The sequence below is a fragment of the Sminthopsis crassicaudata genome, chromosome 6 (assembly GCF_048593235.1).
Source record: "Sminthopsis crassicaudata isolate SCR6 chromosome 6, ASM4859323v1, whole genome shotgun sequence".
Taxonomy (NCBI): Eukaryota; Metazoa; Chordata; class Mammalia; order Dasyuromorphia; family Dasyuridae; genus Sminthopsis; species Sminthopsis crassicaudata.
The window spans coordinates 112974319-112996183 of NC_133622.1; the positions used below are offsets into that span (position 1 = coordinate 112974319).

At 34.7% G+C, this 21865-nt stretch overlaps 1 protein-coding gene across 1 annotated transcript in view; it reads left to right on the forward strand.

Moving 5' to 3' along the window:
• The window catches only part of ARSJ (arylsulfatase family member J), a 96890-nt gene that overhangs the window by 17245 nt on the left and 57780 nt on the right, over positions 1-21865 (forward strand). The window lies entirely within an intron of this gene.

The window sequence follows — 21865 nt, forward strand, 5'->3', positions numbered from 1 at the left end:
TGGGATCCTGGCTCCACAGCAGGAAACCTACCAGAATCTTTTGGCCTTTAGCTGTGTCAGCTACCTACAACCCCATGCCTTTAATGCAGGATCAGACATGAGGATCCCCCATAGACCTGAGGACAACATTGGTGTAGCACCAGACAACCAGTCAGGGCCTATACCCCTGGCTCAAGAAGCCTGGGACAGTGTCTTTTCCATGTCAGGAGTAGAGCTCAAATTTAAAAGAAAGGAAAAAGGCCAGAAAAGTTATTATGGTAACAGGGAAGATCAAAACAGAAACTCATAGGAGGACAGTAATGTCAAAAACACTTATGATAAAAACCTCAAAGAAAAACAGAATTGGCCTCAAGCCCAGAAAGAATTCATGAAAGAGCTCAAAAAAGAGCTTAAACCATTTGAGAGGTAGAAGAAAAGTTGGGAAAAGAAATGAGATTGGTGCAAGAAAATTATGAAAAAAAAGTCAATAGCTTGGAAAACAACTGTTTAAAAAGTAGAATGAGCCAAGTGAAAAAGGAGATATAAAAAAGGGTTGAGGAACGGAGAAAAAATTTGAAATTCAAAATTTTGTAAAACAGAATGCTAGAGAGTTGTAACCGAGGTAAAAAAATACTACTTTTAAAACAATAGGTACAAAGATAAAATGCTATTTTTTCTTTTATTCATATTCTTACCCCATCTTCCAGTTTTTAAAAGAACAGTCTAGTATCTTTGTTTTTCTTCTTCAAAATTTAATTTCCAGTCTTTTTATTTTTGATTATATTCATTGTCTCTTCTCTTCCCTTTTGCCACCTCCAGAACCCTACCCTCAATCCCCTTTGAAAAGAAAAAGAATTTAGCAAAACTAACCAACATGGCAATCCTATTGGACAGCATATGCAGCATTCCACCCCCATTCAGCAAATTTCTGATGCCTCAGAGAATGAGCTGTCCTATGTCTGTAAAAATGTTCACTTCTCCATTGGATCATTGGATGGACAAGGCAAGTATACTTTTATATATAGCTTAGAGTCAGACACAACTGAAAAATGAGTGGGCTTATGACTAATATTAACTTAGACAAGTTATTTAACTTTAAGTCTTAATTTTGGCACCCATTAAATGAGAGGGTTGGAGTGGAGAGCTAGTCTAGATAGTTCTACAGTCTCTAACTCTATGTACCAGAGAATCAAATAAAAGAATCAGAATTATATGTAAGGGAACCAACAGGATTGTTGAGGGCCACAGGCAGTAGAGGGATCCCTGGCAAGGTTTAAAACTCTTTTGTTCTTGGAGAACTCTGCTAATACGCCTGCCTTTCCCTCCCCCTACCCTTCTCCCTCCCTTTTCTTCTCCCTTTCCCTCTCCCTTTCCCTCTCCCTCTCCCTCTCTAATCTATTCCATTGATCCACCACTCTATTTCTTAGCCAGTACCAAATGGTTTTGATTACTGCTGTTTCATAATATAATTTTAGGTTTGGTGTCACTAAGCCACCTCTGTATCTTCTTCATTACTTTCCTTGATATTCTTGACTTTTTGTTCTTTCAAACGAATTTTGCTATTATTTTTTTCTAGTAATATGAAATAATATTTTGGCAATTTGATTGGTATGGCATTGAACAAGCAGAAGAATTTAGGCAGAATTGTCATTTTTATTATATTAGCTCAGCCTTTCCATGAACAATTGATATTTTTCCGATTGTTTAGATCTCATTTTATTTGGCTGACAAGTGTTCATATAGTTCTTGGATTTGTCTTGGCAGGTAGACCCCCAAGAATTTTATTTTAATTCTAAATGAAAATTCTTTCTATCTGTTGCTGATGGGCTTTGTCAGTATATATATATATATATATATATATATATATATATATATATATATATATATATATATATATATATATATATATATATATATATATATATATATATATATATACATATAATAGTGATGATAATGAGTATAATGTTTCACCCTTGATCTTATTGGGAATGTGTCCAGCTTCTCTGCATTACAAATAATACTTGATGTAAATCTCCTTGTTAAAATTTTATTTTAAAATTTTCCATCAATATTCATTAGGGAGTTGGTCTGTAATTTTCTTTTCTGTTTTGGCCCTTCCTGGTTTAGGTATCAGTGCCATATTTGTGTCATTCATGTTTGACTTTTGAGATATCTAGGACATAGTAGACACTTAAATACTTGTTCGCTTCTTTCCCTTCCTCTCTAATCCTATATATTTTATGTTATTATTTTAAAATCAGTTTTGTGCAAAAAGGTAAATCGATTTCAGCAGACCTTTAAAGAATTCTATAATGCACAAATACAAACACATTGTAAAAATTAAGTACCATGGCCCTAGGCAAACCAGTATGCCAATCTTTCAACTGTATGCAAATGACTTCTTGTGTTACTGTATTACTCATTCTTACTCGATACCTAACATAAATTATTTTTACAATTCATTAATATTATTGGTTTTTTGGGGGGAAATGTTGCTTCAACTTACAATTTTTTACATTAAATAGTGATTATAGAAATAAAGAGAGGTTAGGTAGTTTTGTGTTAACCCATTAGGTTTACACTGATTGGTGTGAATTATTTTGATATTTATATTTTTGCAATCATAATCTGCTAAATAAACAGTTTTATGGGTTTAAAAGTTGTTTCATTGTTGTTGCACAATGTTTCTCAGCAAAAAATGATTCCATGTCCTATTTCTCTGCTTTTGCTGAAATATTTTCTTATTATCAAACCACACCAACTGCCAGTTTTGAAAATTAGTCTGACTGGCGCTTCCTACATCTGCTATGTTGGACACAGAAGGCAGGCTTTCCATTCACCAGCTGGCAATAAAACCAGGATTTCTGGTGGGGAGAACAGGGAGTTGGGAAATAGAGGGAGTATGTAAGGAGTGGGAAGAAGGTAGACTAGAAATTTCCTTTCTTCCCAGATAATGGATTTCTTTTGCAAGAGCTCAGGACACCTGAAATTGCATCAAAGTGAGGGAAAGCAAAAAATTACTTTTTCAAGGGCAAGTTTTTTTTTTTCTTTTTACCAACTCTGTATTACTAGTCCAATGTAATCACTTTTTCAATGAATTTCATCAGAATTTTTTGCCATTTCTGGAAAGCCCATATAATTTTGTATCTATCTCACAAGCATTTCTGTAGCCCCTAGAAATTTGGTATCTAAAGTGTCTGAGAGAAATCCTAGACTAAAAGAAATCATGGTCAACCCCAGGACTAAAAGAAGATATAGTCAATGAGAACAAGAGAAATTTCTCCTTGACTCCATAAGGACTTTTTAAGGTTAAATAGTATAAAAACTGGTACAAACAGTAGCACTAATATACTTATTAGGAATATAGGGAAGTTTACATAGCCTATAGTACCTTGCAGATTTAGAATTATAAGTTAAATACTTAAAAATTACCCTTGATGAGATCACAAAAGCAGCATACCACTCCACCCTACCAAATGAGCTGTGCATGACTAGAACAAAGAGTTAGTGAAACCATTTTCCTTTATGGCTTTAAAGTCATTTATTTAAAATGCAGGGATAGGGTGAAGATTACATTATGAGAGTTTAAAGAATTATAAACACATTCCAGACGGAGTGAGTATTGTTAGACTCATATCCAGTGGTGTCACACTCAAATAAAAACAGTAAATAGAATCCTATTTTATCGTATTTTTATTTATTTTGTTAAATGTTTCCCAATTACATTTTAATTTGATTCAAGCCATATTTGAGAATGTTGTGGGTCACTGGGGCTTAGCTGGATGTTTGACACCATTGTACCATTGATCTGGATCAGAGAGAATCTCTTTCCTAAGAAATACCAATCTGACCCTAAGGTATTTCTAATAGCAAATTTTATTAATCCCATCTTAGGGCTAGATAAATTATTTTTTAAAAATATACCAGAACTTGGACATATAGGAAATTTTGTTTAACTTGTTTTATAGGTGCAAACTCATCCTGGTGCAAAGGATTAATCATTAAACAAGCTTATAGATTTTTTGTAAACACTTTACTTGTTTAAGGAACTATACCTCTTGAATAGGCTCATTTCTCAGGACTGATAACCTTGCTTACACTGATGGCTTCAAGAAAACTGAAAAACTTAGAAATTAAGGGGAATTGACAGGGAACCCAGGTGGCTCATCCCAACAATTCTTAGTGTTTTTATGGGCTGGGCTGTTTGATACTTCCATACTTGAAGTCCAACTGATAAAGCTTTCACCTCTTCCTTCTTGTTCCATACACAATAATTATCAATTTTAGATTTAACATGATGACAATAGCTCCAAATATCTTAGTTACAGTTTTAGATTATTCTTAATAGCCAAATAGTTTTAATTATAATTTCCTCTTAATTTTCTAGAGATGGTGAAAATATTTAATTCCCTAAATTACATTTATAAAAGAATATAATAAACTATCCACCTTCTTTTAGTGTTATAGACCAGAACTCTGAACTTAAAACAAAGATGCTTACAAGGTATTAACTAAGTGGAATTGATGATACAATGGTTATCTAGCTTAGCATGGTTCAGTAAAATTCATTTAATCTTACAACAAATAATGGTTTCCCAGTGATATAATGACTGATTTATACTTAGTATGGAGCTTATAAGCAAGAACTGAGAGCCACAGAGGACAAGCACAGTAGAAGCAAGTGCACTAGAAGCTCTTGGAGCCAAGGAGACAGAAATTCATTTCACCTTCAGTCAGGCTGGCTTGCCTGCCTCCTGCACTTCCCCCAGTGAGACCAAAGGCCAGTTTGAAAGTCTCTCCAGAAAGCTGCCCAGCCCCAGGAAGGAGATAATAAAGGATTTGGACTTTAACACCTGGCTGTTCTTGTGGTGATTACTGAACTGAAAAAAGGCTGCCCGGAGCCCCCAAGAAAACCAAACCAGTTTTGGAGTCCAAACATGGGGCTGACACAATTCTGAGTTCAGTGGAAAAACTCTCCAATCCTGATTTCAATTGAAAAGTCTTCATGACCCAGAAATTAAGGTAAGTTCAAAAATAAACATGAAAGAAACTTAGTAAAGGGCTAAACTAGTATTGCAGCTGAAATGGGACAAATATTTAGAAAGGAGCCTTTTTCAATTCAGGGAAAATGTGTAGAGAGCATTATTAGACTTATGAAAAACCAAGGTTTGATTGTAACTTGGAAGCAAATCATTGAACTTTTAGAAACAGTACAGTACACATCTTGGTTCTCTAAGGAAAAAGAGTTAGATCCAGATGAGTGGAAATTGGTGGGAGAGCAACTATGTGAATACTACAATGACAATAGACCTGATCAATTTCCAAAAAAAAAAAACACTCTATACATATAACTTAAATCAATTAGCTTTAGGAAATTATATAAGTTATAGAATAAGGAAAAAGAATAAGGTGCAGGAGGGGGAGGATCCAGATAAATTAGAAGAAAAAGACAAACTAGAGAAAATTAGACAAGAAAGGAGTTAAGTACAATTCTGATGAAATTAAGGAGTATGGTGCTTCACAGCAGGAGCCATTAGAGCATTCCCCATCTCATGACCCTCCCCCCTCAATTAACCCTTCATGGGTGGAGGGAGAAAGAGGAGAGGAGACATTGACACAATCATCATCACCTATGAAACAGCCTATGATAAAATTACAAAAGGCACAAGTTAAAGCTAAAAAAGGACAGGATATATTTGATTTAAAAATAAATGCATAGCCTGTTATTGAAGAGTTTGACTTTTCAGGTCAAGCCAGAGGAAGATACATTCTTTTTGATCTTGAAAAAATTAAAGATTTGAAAAAGGGTTGCACTCTTTATGGGGCTACATTGTCTTAGGTTAAGATGTTACTAGAGAATTTGGCTTATGAAATTTTAACTCTAATGATTGGAAATCCATAGCAAGAACATGTTTAGCACCTGGACAAAACTTGTTGTGGCTTTCAGAATATAGTGAACTCTGTAAGGTACAAGCCCAACAAAATAGACAAACCAGAGTTAATATACAAATCACGTTTGACCAAGTAGAATTTAAAGGTCCGTATGCTTTAGCACAGATTAATTACTCCATAGTAGCATATGAGCAAATTGCTGCTGCTGCAATCAAAGCATGGGGCTCCCTCCTGAGAAAAGATGGAGGGGAAGCCTTCATGAAAATAGAGCAAAGTCCCAATGAACCTTTTGCTGATTTTATGGGATGTCTGCTGACAGCTGTCACAAGAAGCATTGGAGAAAATGCAGTTACAAGAATAATGCTAAGATAAATGGATAAAGAAAATGCTAATGAGGTTTGTAGAAGAATTATTTGAGGACTACACAAAAATGCTCCTTTAGATTAGATCATAAGATGCTGTGCCACAGTGGGCACAAATGCTTTTTATACCCAGGCTATGATGCAAAATATGGGAAGACAGGGTCCCAAAGAAATTCATGGATGCTTTCAGTATGGAAAAATAGTGAGAAGACAGGGTGAGAGAAGACCTACAACCCTTTGTACAGAATGCAATAAGGGCTTCCACTGGGCCTCAGAATGTTGATTGACCCACGGAAATGAGAGGCAGAGCCCAGCTCCAGGGTCCCAAACAAAAAACAGGTGGGGCATGATGGCAGCCAAGATTACACCCAGAGAGTCTTTAAAAAATTGTTGATAAAACTGTTGCAGTACTTCAAAACCAGAAGGAATCATTGGATTTCCTGAGACAAGATAAGACTGATACAGGACTTCAAAATCTGCAGGAATCATTAGATTCTCTGACACATGATGAGACTATTGCAAGATTTCAAAACTTGCAGGAATCATTGGATTCCCTACACACATGAAGTAATGGACAACAGATTAATTTTGTACTATTTCTAGGACATATGGACATGTATAATTCCTCATGTTGATTCATGTTATTTGTCACATCACTACTAGCCTGTGTTACTGTGGGCTTATGTAATTTATGTAATTATGTGTAACACCTCCCACTGATACCTGTTTCAAGTGAGACCCTTCAGAAACCCACTAATCTGATTTTATTTCCCATGTCCTTTGGTGTTTTCATCTCCCTTCCTGAGATGTCAGGAAGGATGTGATCACCTCCTTTTATGGTGTTTTCATCCCTTTTTTGAGGAATCAGGGAAGGCATGAGCATCTCCTTTTTGGGGGTTCTCACCTCCTTGAGAAGTCAGAGAGGACATGACCACCTATGTTCTAAAACAAAAGAAAGTGGGAGATGTTATTGGCCAGAACTCTGAACTTGAAACAAGGATGTTTACAAGGTACTAAGTTGAATTGATGAGACCATGATTATCTAGTTTAGCATGGTTCAGTATGACTGATTTAATCTTATAACAAATAATGGTTTCCATAATGATGTAATGATTGGTTTATACTCAGTGTGGAGCATATAAGCAGGAACTAAGAGCCACAGAGGACAAGCACACTAGATGCCCTCAGAGCCAAGGAAATAGAAATTCATTTCACCTTCAGTCAGGCTCCTGGTAGCTGGTCTGGTCTCCTGCACTTCCCCCACTGAGACCAAGGCCAATCTCCAGAAAGCTGCCCAGCCCCAGTAAGGAGATAATAAATGATTTGGACTTTAACACCTTGTTATTCTTGTTGTGATTACTGAACTGAACTAAAACCAAAACAAAGAACATTACATTTTAATTGACAAATTTATTCTGTCCCCAAACTGTTGAGCTGGGAAGTTCTCAGGGAGGATTTCTATTTCCTTACATATTTTTTCTTTTGTTTCAGGGATAAAAGAAGACAATTAAAAAAAAAATGAGATAGGACAGATTTCTAAACTTTACTTAACTTTAGTACATCAGATTTCTAAATTCCAGTTAAATGTTCCAGGCAAACTGAATTGTCATTTGGATACTTTCCAATTCATACAAATCATTTCTCTTTTGTGAGCCAGGAAAGAGTAAAGATGTCAATTTTTCGTGAGTAGGCCCTGAGAAATCTGACTCTAGATAACTGAAAAGCAGGCTATTTGTTGCAAGAATTTTTTATATAGCAGTGAACTGCTTTTCTGTTTTCCTACAGTTCCCAAACTCTTAAATCTTCTGTAAACACAGTTAGTACAAATAGATTACAATTTACATATCCCTTTAATGGTCTTTTAAAAATGTTTTTTCTATCATATTTTAAATAACAAAATTTACTGAATTAATTTGCTTAAATTAATTTACACAAACACAAAAACAATTTATCTCAACATTGGCATTATATTTGGTCACATCTAAAAACCCATAAAGTTATCAAATATAAAGTAATTGTATCCAATAAAACAGTTTACATTCATATATCATTTTATGTAAATGATCTTTGCAAATGATCTTCACAACAACAATCACTATTAGTTATCTTTACAGATCAGAAAACTGAGCAGAGATAAACTAATTTGCCATAAATTACAGAGTTAATACATTTTTGCAACTGAAATAGAAAATGGTGGGCTTACCAAATGCAGAGACTGGACTGGCTTTCCTACCTCACCCTGCCATGCTTGGTGCTGCCAAGGGTACCCAGTTCCTTCCCAGGAAGTTGCTGGACAGAACCTGCTGAAGGCTATATTAACTGGTGCCAGGATCTCCCTGTGGTAGTAGATTTCAGGTGCCAGGACTCATAGAATGCTGACCATGGGGCCTGACCCTCACTCTATCCCTATTTCCCCCTAAGTTAGGCTGGGGAGGTGTTTGGGCAAGATTGTGTGGGGTCTCCATGGCTATTGCTGCTTCTCCTACAATACTTGAGCATTATCTTTTCTTGATCAGATCTGAGATGACAGAAGTTAGCAAACAGAGAGATTTGGGCTATATCAATATTTTGACATTTCAATGCCAAGGTACTTATCAAAACAGAATTGTAAATAGTTATGATATTTCTCAATACCAAATTATTTATAGAAACAGAGTTGTTAATAGCATAAATTATCATACCAATGTATTTACCAAGACAGAGTCATAGATAACATAATTATGATGCCTTGTTCCTGTCACATGCATTCTCCATTAAGATTATCCTAAATTTATCTTGAATATGTCTTTCATTCATTGTTAGGCCAATGCTTTGAGTTGTTTGTCCTTTTAGAGAGCAGGTATCAAGTAATATCTGGACCAAACTGTAATATTCTTCTCTAAATTATAATGTTCTCTGAGAGCAGGTTTCTTGGGGGACTTCTGGAAGCAGCCTTCGTTTCAGTTCAGAATAATCACTCCAAATGCAACCAGGAGTTAAAGTCCAAATCCTGTATTGTTTCTTTCCAAGTATTGTCTCCTTCCTTGGACCCCATTAGCTTTCTTAGAGACCTATCTCTCTCCTTGGTTCCAAGAGTTCTTGCCACTAGTCCTTTGCCTCTGCCAGCTTCTGTCTCTAGCTCCCTCCGAATGTCTCTGAATCCAAAGGTTTGTACTTCAGCCTCCAGCCAACTCAAAGGTGGAAAATGGAATGAATCTGTCTCCGCCTCTGAGAGTGGGCTTCTGTGTCTGGCCCTGAGAGCTTTTTGCTTATATGCTATACACTGAGTACACACCAATCATTTTATCACTAGGAAACCATTATTTGTTGTAGGATTAAACTAGATTTAATCATTGTCTTCTCAATTCCACTTAGTACCTTGTTTCAAGTTCTGGCCCATCACATCTCCTTGTAGGATCAGATCAATCATACTGAACCATGCTAAATTAGATAACTATTGTCTCTATCAATTTCACTGTCTTAGTATTTTGTAAGAATCCTAACACCAAACTCTTCCTGTACATGGACTTATTCAATACTGACCCTCTCCGCTGAATACCTCAGAAATTACCAAAAGTCATAAGTTAGGTCTCAATTCATTGTTTTGTTGATTGCCTAAGACTTTAAAAAGTGATGGGAAAAATGTTCATAATGTAAATTAAACTGAAAAGTGCATGGCTATTAAACATTTCCCAGAGCATCCTTAGATGATAAATAAAAGCTTTTTGGAGGGTCCTTGATAATTTTTAATAGAGTAAAAAGTGCTTGAGACCAAAAAGTTGAGAACAGCTATACAAGAAAATTCCTCCAGCTACAAGACCTATAATCCTTTTTATAGTGTGATGTTCCACATGTCAAATACTCAAGAATTATCCAAGTGCCTTCTATGGACTAGATATTGTTCTAGGTACTAAGAATAAAAATACTAGAAAGAAACATCCCCTATTTTCAAGGAGCTTATATTCTGAAGAGACAGAGAACAGTTACATATATTGGTCTATGCAGAACATATGCAGAAGAGACATAAGGTGAATATGAGAAAGCCCCAGATCTCAGACTAGGAAAAGCCTGAGAACAGGAAGATGAGGAGGATAAGTATTCCAGGCCTGAAAGACACAAAAATAAGAAAGGGAGTGTGAAAGTGAGGTCATTTAAGACAGGACTTATTACAATTTTTCCATTTGTGTAATTTAAAAAGGGCTTAGGTGAAAACCTAAGAAATTTTTACATGATCCCATCTTGAATGTGAGTCAAGGTATTTCTGGCAGCATTCATGCATGTAAAGTATAAACTACAAATGTCATATGTTCAAAACCAAAGCTGCACTGATGTACTTTAGGCAAGCATTGGAAGAAACACCTCAGATTCATTACATGCATGTTTGGCTTTGAATTTATTTTTGGTCGTTGTGTTCAGAAACGTTTTACTATCGCCAATTTTTTCTTGATCTCCACATTCAGGATTCAGATCATAACTCAAAGTTGAACAAGTTTTAATTTAAGGAGAAAGTTGTATTTTTCTATAATGCAAACTGAGTTTGAGAATATTTCAAAGATTAGCCCATTTTTTTTCCAAATTGAATTCTTGAAATTCTTGAAAACTTAATTTTGGGTACAACTTACCCTGGTTTTTTATCCCATACCTAGAATACTGTAGTAGCCTCTTGGGAGGCTGTCTGCAAATTTCTCTGTTCCAATCTGTTCTCTGTAGAGGATGGAACTTTGGAGAAGTATACTTGAAACAAGTACACTTGAAACAAGGTGTTAACTCAATGGAATTGATGGGATGATTGTTCCCTAGTTCACATATACTTAGTACTTAGCATGGCGATGTAATGGTTCGCTAAGTTCACACATTATCAGGATGCTGTAATGATGTAATTACAATAAGGTGTATAAGAGCTAAAAAGGACTGGAAGAGAGTTATTCTATCTTTGACCAGCCTCATGGTGGCTCTCATGCTTCCTGCACTAAGATCAAGACTGGGCCAGAATAAGGAATCTAGACTCTATTCTTAACTGTTCTCATGGTGTCTATCCTGCTGAGCCCAAGGCCCTTCTGGAGGACCTCCAGAAAGCTAGCCCAAACATTACAAGTTTCCATCCAATCACTAAATAACTTTCCTAAAGCACAAATCCAACTGTCACACCCCCTATTTAATACAGTCCTGTGGCTAATTGTCTTCTAGGATCAAATCCAAAGTCCTCTGTTTGGCTTCATAACCTAGGCCCTACCCAGTCTTCATATACCTTATTCCCCAACATGTACTCTTTGATCCAGTGACACTGGCTTCCTGGGTGTTCCATAAACGTAGCCCTCCATAATTCAGTTCTGGACATTCTCTGGTTTTGCTCCATTCCTGGAATGTTTTTCCTCCTCCAGTCCAACTACTCATCTATTGACATCCTTGGTTTCCTTTAAGTTCCAACTAAAATCCTGTTTTCTATAAAAAAAATCTTCCCTAACCCCTCTTAATTCCATCACTTTTGCTCTGTTAATTATTTCCTCTTATCCTGCATTATACTTATTTGTATGTTATCTCCTTCATTCAATTACTAGTTTTTTGAGGAAACAGGATTTTTCTTACTTCTTTTTGTGTTCTCAACAATTATGACAATGCCTAGTTGATAAATGTTTATTGATTGATTGATTAATTAAATACATATAAAATATATAGAGAGAGGAGAGGTGTGCTCTTAAATAAATTACTTAACCTCTGAAAACTGGTGGTGATAATAACATCATCTCCTTCATAGGGTTGTTATGAGTAAAACAGTCCTTTGTAAAAGCACCATATGAATGTTAATCATCGTCTTTTGTTGATTAAATTAATTTTATTTTAACCAAACAAAGTTCTTATGGAGAGTTAAGTATAAAAACTTTTCAGAAAGTTTGTGGGACCTGACAGAAGTCAAAAGTTTCACATTCTTCTGATCATCTATCATTCATTCTAGTCTGTGGGTCAGAAGGAATGGCTCAGATAAGATGTGGGCATCTCTTAAACACATCAGAAAATTTAAATCCTGCTGAATCCTTCCCAATTAAATTAATTTGGAGGAAATACAAAATTTTGTGTTGTCAGAGTAGAATGTAGATATAACTAATAGCAAAAAGCATGAAATACAAATGATGATACTAAGGATATAATAATCTGTGTCACAGCTATGAAATCTCTGCATTTTTATTTATACTGTTCCCACAAGTCTTTAAATAATAATAATAAACTTAACATTTTATGTACATATATATGTATATGTACATATACATATATATATATATATATATATCACAAAATATATATAGATATATATATCACAAAATTTAAATCTTGTTTGGACAGATTTTTTCATTAGTGATTGATCTCACATTTGTGTGTGTATATACACATATAAAATCTAGAAAATTTTCAGGATTAAATAAACAGAAAGAAAATAATATTAGGGGAAGCTAGTTGGTATAGTGGATAGTGCACCAGCCCTGAAGTCAGGAGGATCTCAGTTCAAATGTGGCTCAGACACTTAACACTTCCTGGCTGTGTGATCCTGTGCAAGTCAATTAACCCCAATTGCTTCAGGGGAAAAAAAAAAAGAAAAGAAAAGAGTATTTTGGGGTTGTCAGAATATAATGTAGAAACAACTAATTACAGAAATCATGAAATATACACAATGATTTCATACATGTATAAATACATAGATACATACATATACACATACCTACACATATGTATATATTTTGTTGTTCAGCTAGGTAGCAGCCAAATTTGTTGTTGTTGTTGTTGTTGTTGTTTTGTTTTTTTACAACCACCACCAAGATTTTATTGTTAATAACCAAAAAGTATGAAATAGTGAGAAACAATGAAAAGTTACTGAAGTCTTTTTTAAAATTTTATTATAATTTTTTGACTATATATGCATGAGTAATTTTTTTATAACATTATGTCTTATATTCATTTTTCCAAATTTTCCCCTCCCTCCCTCTACTCCCTCCCCTTGATGACAGGCAATCTCATACATTTTACATATGTTACAATATAACCCAGATACAATATGTGTGTGTAAGTCCAATTTTCTTGTTGCACGTTAAGTATTAGATTCCAAAGGTATAAGTAACCTGGGTAGATAGACAGTAGTGCTAACAATTTACATTCACTTCCCAGTGTTCCTTCTCTGGGTGTAGCTGTTTCTGTCCATCATTGATCAACTGGAAGTGAGTTGGATCTTCTTTATGTTGAAGATATCCACTTCCCTCAGAATACATCTTCATACAGTATTGTTGTTGAAGTGTATAGTGATCTGGTTCTGTTCATTTCACTCAGCACCAGTTCATGCAAGTCTCTCAAAGCCTTTCTGAATTCATCCTGCTGGTCATTTCTTACAGAGCAATAATATTCCATAACCTTCATATACCATAATTTACCCAACCATCCTCCAGTTGATGGGCATCCATTCATTTTCCAGTTTCTGGCCACTACGAAAAGAGCTGCCACAAACATTTTGGCACATACAGGTCCCTTTCCCCTCTTTAGTATTTGAGTAGCAATGCTGGATCAAAGGGTATGCACAGTTTGATAACTTTTGGGGCATAGTTCCAAATTGCTCTCCAGAATGGCTGGATTCTTTCACAGCTCCACCAACAATGTATTAGTGTCCCAGTTTTCCCACATCCCCTCCAACATTCAGGAGTAGCCAAATTTGAACTCAGGAACATGAATCGGCCTGCCTGAATCCCAAGCTGACATCATGCACTCTTAAGTCTATGATCTTGGCCAAGTCATTTAACCTTGTTTGTCTTATTTTCTTCATCTATAAATGAGCTAAAGAAAAAAAAAATGTCAAACTATTTCAGTTTTTTTTTTTGCCAAGAAAACCACAAAAGCAACCATGAAGAATACAACTCAACAATAACAAAGATAGATGATCAATAGATGTAGATGTGTTTGTGTGTATACACATGCATACATATATATGTATCCAACAGGTATGTGCATGTGTGTGTTTAGTTAGGTTTCTCTTACTGTTACTTTTATAGATGGAAAAACCTATGATTTTAATTCAAACCAAACCCTTATAGGGCTTTACATAAAATATCTAATTCAGTAATTACTATTTAAAAATAATTATTACTTAAAACTTTGGGAAAGAATGAATTCTCAATTTTGAAAAATATGGATCATGTTTTCATAATTGGAAAGTGCTTTAGGGACTTCTAATATAACCTTCTCATTTTATAGATAAAATATTGAGGTTTAGGAAGGTTATGAATTGCCCAGAACTATTAAATGCCAAGTAGGGATATGAGCCCAGCTCTTTCTAGCTCTTACTCACCAAGCTGGCATTTCCATTGGGAATCTTTGTATTAAAAGTAAAAAAAAAATTATATACATATACATGCAAATTAACCTCTAAGTCCTTTTTATGTCATGAAAAAGGTAGCATTTTCTATTTTGCAAAGCAGAGAATAGATTCACTGATTAGCCACAAAGCAAATTTCTTGAGGAATTTCTGTATTTTGCAAATTTCCTATGGTGTTTGATATGATGCCATAGACACAGCATTCATTCAGAAAGGATTAATTGATCATGCCCGTCACAACTTATCATTTTTCTGCTCACTTCTACTGTATTCCTAGCCAGTTTTCTCTGGGACTTCTCAACACTAACATATCCAAACTCTGAATATTATAATATATTCATGTTGGACCATTAAATACTATGTAAAAATTGGACTCTTAAGCTTCCCTTTTATCATTCCATTCCAGTTTTCCCAACCTTAAGTCAAGACTATGCCTTCCATTTTGTTGTTGTTGTTATTGTTCCAAACTAATCTCACATCCATATTATGTACACACAGAGCAATGAATTAAATACTTAGCAGTGTGATAGCACAATAAAAGCTGACTGAGCAAGCCTGAAAGGGTATGCTACATCAGTAAGACCACAGTTGATTAACAGTGTAATTAAGATTGACTTAATTATGTCACATTATTTGCATTATACCTTATTGGGAGAGGATATTATGGCTTGCCCTTATTCTATTAGCTTGTTCTATGAATATTCATTCATGTTGACAACATCTGCTTAATTATTGGCTGGAGGGAATATCATTTCTTAATTTGTTGCTTGATTATTGACCTACATTTCAGCAAGAAAATCTCTGAAAATTTAAAATTTGGAAGTCTCTGCTTTAGGAGCACTTTGAGAGCATTGATTAGTTCTGCCCTGAACTTGAAGAACAGATATTTTAGCAGGAGGTCATGATGAGGAAACCAGGCTGAATCAAGTTCTTACAAGCTTATTTCATTATTTTGTATGAAGCAAATTTCTAGACAAGCTTCATTTAAAAGTCTGGTATAAAAACAAAGCCTAATGCCAAATACATATCACTTGTTATTTTGGACTAATCATAACTTTGTGATTTTTTTTTTATTTATTGGGGTAAGAGTTAACTGTTTGGGGTACAAGTAATAGTAATATTTTTATTATATTTCTTTCTCTGTCAAAAAAGAAGGGATTGTGGGAATGATGGCTAAGGAGTGGGCCACAAGATATAAATAAATAGAAATCATGTTTTAAATCTCTAGGATTTTTTCTACTTTAGACTATCAAAAAGTGAGCTGAATTTGACATAAACTTGACCATAGTTGCTATTTAATAATACCATAAGACATTTTCCTATTTAGGAAATGGCTTTCCTGAAATCCAAAAAAAATATTCAAACCATGAAACAAAGGTGCAGAATAGGAGGCCTTAATTTTTTTTCACGCCATTGATGCCATTTGCAGTCTGCTGAAGCCTATGAAGGCCCCTTTTCAGAATGATGATTTTCAGTACATAAATTATAATATACAGAAACACAAAGGAAATAAAATGAAACCCATTGAATTGAGAAGTTCTGAATTGCAATAAGATTAAAACCAGATAGCTATTACATACTGTCTAGCAACAACATATTGAACTCCCAAGAACAGATAGCCATAAAGCTACCTAAGAAAGGGCAAACAGGCCATTTTGGAAAAACTGAAGTTAAAACTATGTAGATGAGTATTGGAATCTACTTATGAATGGACACTGCACTTCCACTCTCAAATAGGGTGTCCCAGTCTGCCCCCTAAAATAGGAGGTCCCCAAAATATAAAGGGTGGGAACCAATTATGGGGAAATAGTTTTACATATATGCATATAGGTCATATAACTTCTCTCAGGATCAGTTCCTCATCTGTAAAATAGAAATAATAATAGCACTTACTTCCTAAGGAGTTGTAAGTATCCAACGAGATTATCTTTGTGAAGCCTTTCATAAACTTTAAAGCACCGTGCAAAGATTAGCTATTACTGTTATCCTGTGAGGGAACAAGGTACTATGTCCTATACTCTGTAGCTTGTATTTTTGATATTTCACTTGTTTTTGTTTTTGTTTTTGTTTTCTTCCCACGTTTTCTGTAAATTCTGAGATACTCTGAGCTTGATTAGATTTATTTCTGCAGAATTATAACAAGGACTTAACATTTTCTAGAAAATCCATTCTCTGCCTTGTAAACCAAACAGAGTTGTTGAAGAATGTCCTCTGTCCTTACTTAGGAACATTATTGTTTAGAAAAATAATGTGCAATGAGGACACAGTGTCAACAACCAGTCTGTAATTCTTTAACTATTTCAGCTTCTCTCTCACATCTTTCTCCATTTTTTTTTTCTGGTAATGTTAGTTTTTACTTCCATTTTTCAGAGGATTATAGATAGGATCATAGTTTCCTTCATTGAGAGCTGAAAGTGAACTTGCATTTTTTTATGCATGAGACAGTCAAGTCCCAGAGTGAATAATTGACTTGCCTAAAGTCACACCAATAAAAGAATACAAATGAGATTTGAATTCAGGCCTCATAATTTCAAGTTTAGTGTCAAATTCAGTTAACTTTGTATTCCTCCATATTGTTTAGATACAGACTTGTATTTCAAGATGTTATTTTCAATTTTAAATATTTGAATTTTTATAATCAGTAATACTAGCACTACTATTAGCACATATTGATATCAGTCAATAAGTATTAATTGGATGCCTTCTATGAGACCAGGAAAGGCAAAAGACAATCCTTGCCCTTGAAGAGTTTACAATAACATTTAATGCTTATAAGTGTGTTAACTTTTTTTTAATACTATAAACCCATGATATAACAGTGTAAATATGATTGTATATAGATCACCAAGACAGATATAATAATTACTTTAAAAGTTTGAAATATTTTTAAAATTACCAAAATGTGACATAGAGACACAACGTGAGCACAACATATTGGAAAAATTATTCTAGTAGACTTGCTTGACACAGGGTTGCCACAAACCTTCAATCTGTAAAAAAAAAATGCAGTGTCTATGAAGTGCAATAAAGTGAAATGCAATAAAATGAGATATGCTTATGTTTGGGGAGGAAGAATAATCTAATTAGAATTTACTAGTACATGATTAAAACCAAAAGTAGAGTATTGCATGTCCAACATTATACAAGTAGAAAATATAGGAATGAAATAGAATGTATAGAATAACAGGAATGGAAAGATTTTAAGTCTAGTATGGCTTCTACTATATTTGTATTTTTGGCAACAAATGTCATTTTCCCTCTGTTTATGTTTTTTGATCTTTATTTGGAGCTATAAATGAGGTATCAGATTCTCTGCTTCTATACGAGAGATAGCTGAAAGGGGATCCAGAAGTTCAACCTCTTCATTTTAGAGATGAGCAGACTGAGGCTCAAGCTAGTCCAAGGTCACACAGCCAGTGAATGTCTAAGGTGGCCTATGAACCCAGGTTTTCCTGACTCTTAAGTGCATAGTTTTATCTATTATACCATACTTCTTCCTGAACTATTTACTGTCCTTTACTTTCTTCTTGCAAACAATTTGGAGGCATTTTTTCAGCATCCTTCCATGAATCTGTGGTTGTCTCTCCTTTAAGACATTAAATGTCTTTTTTTTCTTATGTTCAAATATTTTTAAAATTGCTGGATTGAAACAATTTTGTCTCTTTTTTTGGAGAAGTCTATAGTAAACAGGATTCTATTAATTAACCATTGGGATAATATGAGTTCTAGGAAAGGAGAGGGGGTGTGGGCTGAGGAAATGACTATGTTCCATTTCCTTTCTGGGCACTTTTTATTTCATTCTACTTCAAAAAAGGTAAAAACTGCCCTGATTTCTTTCATAGATTCTCATACCCTCTCCCACTTAGTTGTTTCTGTTTTTCTTCTATTTCTTTATGACATCTATTTTTGTTTTCCTCATAGAAGACTTACAATAATTTTTCCCATCAACACAGGCACTTCTTCCCCAAATGCAGGCATTTTCACTCGAAGAAAGTAGCTCAGGATCACATACAGCCTTCCTTTCTTGACAGAGTTGCCAGAAGCAGACTGGACCAATTTGTTCAACCTGGTGTAATTGCCATGGAGGAAAGTGGTAGGTGGAAAAATAAATAGAGAAAGAGAGACTGCCTTTTAAATGTGCCAAAAGGCCTACTAGAAGGTGCCAGCTGAATTAGAGGCCTACCCAAACATTCACAGACTGGGGCTTCATTAATGTTATCTCCAGAGTCCTATTGCTCAGATCTCCTTCTGAAAGTGATCCAAGATTCCTTTGTCTCTATCCTCCACTCTAGACAGCCATCATGACATTCTTTTCCCTCAGAGTGGCTCCTTTAGCTTCTGTCTCTACTACTCTTATTTGTTGTTTCTTCTCCCCATTGGATAGTATTAGTCTCATTTGTTAAATTCTGCTGTGTCCAGTACTGTATTAACTACAGGTGATACAAATATAAATAAGCATGGTACTCTCTACTCTCACAGAATTTAGGTTCTAAATTCCCTATAGAATATAAGATTTTGAGGAAGTTCTTTATTTTTGTCTTTCTATACACTAAGGCTTGTCACAGTGTTTTAGGCATATTAGATACTTAATAAAATTTGCTAACCAGATAGAATGTTAATGTTTCCTTCTGCTTACAAATCTTCCTTAAAAGCATCTGGACCAGGGTACACAAATTCACTCAAGCTGCTGCATCTCACAACTCTTCCAAAGACAGGAATTGTAGAGGATAGCTGCTTTCTCAGCGCCTGAACCTATATTGAAAGGAGATATATCTGCTCTAAGGAAAGAGAAACTTGTAGTCCTGCTTTGTCAGAAAATATCAGGTTAGATCCTGGGAAAAGCTTAATAAAAATGAGTTTTGATGCTTTATTTTCTTCTTCCAGCCATGGATTTGAGACATAGAACAGGGAAACTGAGTTAGCATACAAACTCTTAGATCTATATTCATTTACATCTTTCTTTTTACTAGCCTGAGTTTTTATTGTGTCCAGTGAATGAGAAATCTCTGAGGGACAAATTAAAAATCAAGTGAGCAGCTAGATAATGCAATGAATAGAGAACTGGGCCTTCCTCAGTTTCCTCATTTATGAAATAGGAATGATAATAGCACCTGCCTCCCAGGGTTAATGTGAGGATCGAATAAGATCAAACATTAACTAACTGTAAAATGTTTAGCACAAGGCCTAGTACATAGTAGCCGCTATACAAATGTTAATCATTACTCTTATATGGCTGAAGAAGAACACCATTTGTGAGTTTCTGATTGTTAATGCTGTCTGGAAGCTGTGCTTATAAACTTTGTGTAGTAAATGCTGAAGCATATTTTAAAATATTTGAAGTCTTCTTTTGATAACCTCTTGCTCCTGGCTCTTTTGTCCCTTTTCCTCCCTTCACAATCACTCTAGGGACTAAGTAGTTTCTACTCTTTGTTTTCTTGCTGCCTAGGCCTGTCTTTCCTAGGCAATAAGTAATTAGTTCCTCTCCATCCTCAGTGCTAAATAAGGCATCTGGTTTTATTTCTGTGAACCATCCTATAATAAAGTGCTTCTCAGCTTGTGACCATTTGGATATTGATTTAAAATGTCATATGGCTCATTTGACAAAAGAGGAAATGTCATAATACTAATAAGCACTGAAGTCAGCAGTGACAACTGCTAAGCTCAAGAACTCTCTCTGTATTTGCTGTGAAAAACACTCTGTCTTCCTTCTTCCCCTCACTTATTCAAGTAGCCATATCCTCAGGAGAGCTATCATCACATCAAAAGGAACATACATTTTTTCAGTGCATAAATTGTATTTTGAAAAATAGAAAAGAATGCTAATATCTTTATCTCATAACAACTTTTTTATGATTCTCAACTTGGAAGTTTCATCATGCTTTTGGACAATGTAAATTTAAGAGGCATGTATTTGCTGGGGAAACACAAGGATACCTTTCTTTTTGATTTCTTTGTGCAGGACATACAGAGATAAGATGTGGGATAGCATGTAATATCAAATTCAGAAAGATATTAAGGACATTTTGGCTGTGGAACAAATAAAAGTCATGTTTTCATTACATTTGAGAGAGAGAAATATAAAATAACAAGGAAAAGAAGCTTTCTTATTGCTTTCTAGTGGAACCATAGAGATTTATGTCATCCCACAATGCAATAAAAGCTACATTCAGTAAAAAGTTAGGTTTAAATAGACCAAAAAGTAATTGGAAACTGAATAATCTCATCTTAAAGAATGACTGGGTGAAAGAGCAAATTATAGAAACAATTAATAATTTCACCCAAGATAATGACAATGATGAGACATCATACCAAAATCTGTGGGATGCAGCTAAAGCAGTAATAAGGGGAAATTTTATATCTTTAGAGGCTTATTTGAAGAAAATAGAGAAAGAGAAGATTAACGAATTGGGCTTGCAACTTAAAAGGCTAGAAAAAGACCAAATTAAAAACCCCCAACCAAAAATTAAACTTGAAATACAAAAATTAAAAGGAGAAATCAATAACGTTGAAAGTAAAAAAACTATTGAATTAATAAATAAAACCAAGAGTTGGTTTTATGAAAAAGCCAATAAAATAGATAAACCTTTGGTAAATCTGATCAGAAAAAAGAAAGAGGAAAATCAAATTGTCAGTCTTACAAATGAAAAGGGGGATCTTTCCACCAATGAAGAGGAAATTAAAGAAATAATAAGGAGTTACTTTGCCCAACTTTATGCCAATAAATTTGATAACTTAAGTGAAATGGATGACTACCTCCAAAAATATAGGCTTCCTAGATCAACAGAGGAGGAAATAAATGCTTAAATAGTCCCATTTCAGAAAAAGAAATAGAACAAGCTATTAATCAACTCCCCAGGAAAAAATCCCCTGGACCAGATGGATTTACATGTGAAATCTACCAAACATTTAAAGAACAATTAGCCCCAATGCTATATCAACTATTTGAAAAAATAGGGAATGAAGGAGTCCTACCAAACTCCTTTTATGACACAGACATGGTACTGATACCTAAACCCGGTAGATCGAAAACTGAGAAAGAAAATTATAGACCAATTTCCTTAATGAATATTGATGCTAAAATCTTAAATAAGATATTAGCAAAAAGACTTCAGAAAATCATCCCCAGGATAATACACTATGATCAAGTAGGATTCATACCAGGAATTCAGGGCTGGTTTAATATTAGGAAAACTATTAGTATAATTGACCATATTAATAATCAAATTAATAAAAACCATATGATCATCTCAATAGATGCAAAAAAAGCATTTGACAAAATCCAACATCCATTCCTACTAAA